The following is a 2,874-nucleotide window of genomic DNA, read 5'->3' on the forward strand; positions in this document are numbered from 1 at the left end:
GGGCAGAATCCCCTCCCTCACCCCCCTGGCCACGCTGCTCTGGATCCAGCCCAGGGCACGGTTGGCTTTCTGGGCTGCAGCATGCAGCCGGCTCGTGTTAAGAGCGCTGAGGCAGGGATAAGCATCGCAGAGCTGCTCCACGCCGCGTTCAGCTGCCCCAGCTCACCTTGCACGCGTGGGCTAACCCCCAGCATCGCAGGAGCACTTGCTGTAAGCCACCTGCCATTGGTCCTATCAGTGATCCCAGGGTTCCCACCAACTGATCCCAGCAGACCAGGGATTCCCATGGACCCACTAGCTCATCCTGCTTTCTCACAGCAAGCCCGAGCGCTGCAGCTGCACGCACAGACATGAGTGTGCTTTCGCTTGTCCTCATTAGTTTGCTTTTTCTACGTGAAAAAGGGACTGCTTTTTTCATTTCAGCTTCCTCTTGAATAGTCCTTATGGTAGCATGAGTGTCCATGATAAATTCCATAAGGATTTAAGGCACTTTGAGCGTGCAGAAGAGCATGTTTAAGCCACCTTAAAGCAACATAAGCACTCGGCTCTATCCAAACACGGGGAATTGCACGCCTGAGGACTCGGAGCTGCTCGCGTCTTCCCATCCAGCACCCACTGACAACAGCACCAAAGTGTGCCCTGAAACGCCGGGTTCTCTGCCGAGGGGGCAACACCAGGGAAATGCACCGGTGGCTGCTCTGATCCTAAAGAAATCTCAGTCCCTGCTTCCCTGCAGGCTCAACACCATGGACACATGGTTGGGAATAGGAAAGGGGAATGCTTTAAGGCTGGAAAACTGTAGTGTTTCCATCTCTAATGCCTATGAACAAGCTCATGGGCTTCATTCATGGCTACGGGGTAAAAGGCAGAGGGTAGTAGCATCCACTGTGCATTACAGGGGTGATGTCAAGGGACATGTTGCAGTGACCTTGTGCAAGCAGAGCCCTGCTGTGCCAATATTCCTTGGAGCATCCATCACCTGCCTGCAGGAAACCTGTGCGAGGGTATGGGAAGATGCAGGGCTGCCTGCAGACCCCACCGCCAGATCCTCCTGCCTTGCCTTGACTCCATATCCACCCATCACACCCAAAATCCCAGCTCTATTTTCCACCCCACCAGCAGCACACATTCTGGGAGCATCCTTCTGGGGATGCGCAGCAGCCCCAGGGCTGCATGGAGGCGATGCACGCCTCCCAGAGAAACCCCAGGCTGCAAGGAAAAAGGACAGGGATCATAGAGGATTTAACCCCAAACTAGAGCGGAGAGACTTTGTTTTTGGCTGGAAAGGTTTCTGCTCTGAAAAAAATGCAGACTCACGTCCAACAAAGCACTGTGAATCTGTGCCAAACCTACCCGAGCGGTCGCAGCCAGGCAGGGCAAGGAAAAACACCCCAACCGCAGCTTGGGGAGTGGCTTGCAAGGGTTTCACTACATCTTCCATTTTCCTTTGGCTGAACAGATGAGTTTTCTCAGTGAAATTAAAGCTTTCATAATGTTAAAAAAGCACAAAACTGTATTTTGGTATTTTTTAAGCTCTGTGATCCTGGAAAGTCCCAGGAACTTTGACTTTGCTCTCGTTTTTGCCATCTGTGCCCCTCTGGTTCCACACCTACTGCAAAAAAAAAAGCCCCAAATTCTACCAAAAGGGCCGTTTGCTCCATCCTTCCCCCGCTAAACCCTTCAGATGCCTCGCAGCATATCCCCACACAGGAGAAAATCCACCTACTCCCCTGTGGAAACCCCTCCTGCCACGCGGGAGCAGCAGCAAAGGAGCTCCCAAGGCTTGGCGCATCCAGAAATCCAACTTAACGAGTCATTGCCAAACCAAGCACCAGCACAAACGAGCTCCCAAGCACCTCGATGTGTTTTTACCCTTAACGTGGATGCTCACGCGTGTGCTACGGATGCTCCACACCCACCAAGGACTCCAGCTGCGAGGGCAATGTGGCTTCCAGGACCTCAGCACATTTACATCTCTCTTGTTTTTTCCCTATTCCTCCCCTTTCTTATTCTTTAACCAAAAACTGGGCAAGTCTCCACACAGCTCCAGCCACTCTGGGAGGAAGCAATAAGCTCAAGTGCCTGTTTCCCTGCAGAAATCCAGATTTTCTTTCCCTTAACCTCAGTCAGTGTTTCCTGTAAACAGCATCGCATCACCCCACAGCCCCAGGGATGCAGACAGCCCGGAAACACCGGCAAAACCCCTGGAAAGGGGCTGGGGGCTGCCCAGAGCCGGCATTGTGTGGTAGGAGGCTCCCGGACGAGGCCTTTCCTGTAGATTTCTGGTTCTAGCAGCCGGTGGAGGCTTTCCCGCAGCCGAAATAGCTCCTGGGGGCCTTGGCGGTATGGCAGGGGTCCCAGGCCCACCGACTGCAGGGAGCATCAGCCTTGGGATGGAGCTCTGTCTCGGGCGCTGCGGTGCAGGAGGAGCAGGAAAAGCAGCTCTTGGGGCAGTTTTGCACCAATGGGAGATCTGGGGTTGAAAAATGAAAAGCTCAGCATCCTTTGCTCCTTCGCCTGGCTCCAAGGCAGGCTGCTCCCGGCCTGGCGCTGGAGCAAGATGCTCAGGAGGTGGGTGGGTAGGAAAAGACCACTGTCAAAACACCATCTTCATGTCTGGTCCTTCAGGAGGCGGGTCTGGCAGAGGTCGTGTTCTCTGCTGGAAAGCGTCCCGGGGAAGGCAGCATCTTACAGAACCATGGAATTGTTTTGGTTGGAAAAGACCTCTGAGATGATTGAGTCCAACTGTTAACCCAATGCTGCCAACCCCACCACTAACTCACGTCCCTTGTCCACATATCTCTTAAATCCCCCCAGGGATGGTGACTCCACCACCTCCCTGGGCAGCCCGTTCCAATGCCTGACAGCCCTTTC

General features: G+C 54.0%; 1 protein-coding gene across 1 annotated transcript in view; it reads right to left on the reverse strand.

The window, feature by feature from the left end:
• LOC104516515 (coronin-2B-like) overlaps positions 1-2,874 on the reverse strand; it is a gene marked incomplete at its 3' end in the record, with an annotated part of 25,875 nt that overhangs the window by 17,096 nt on the left and 5,905 nt on the right. The gene's annotated exons all lie outside the window — the stretch shown is intronic.

Source organism: Eurypyga helias, unplaced genomic scaffold (assembly GCF_000690775.1).
Source record: "Eurypyga helias isolate BGI_N326 unplaced genomic scaffold, ASM69077v1 scaffold27260, whole genome shotgun sequence".
Taxonomy (NCBI): Eukaryota; Metazoa; Chordata; class Aves; order Eurypygiformes; family Eurypygidae; genus Eurypyga; species Eurypyga helias.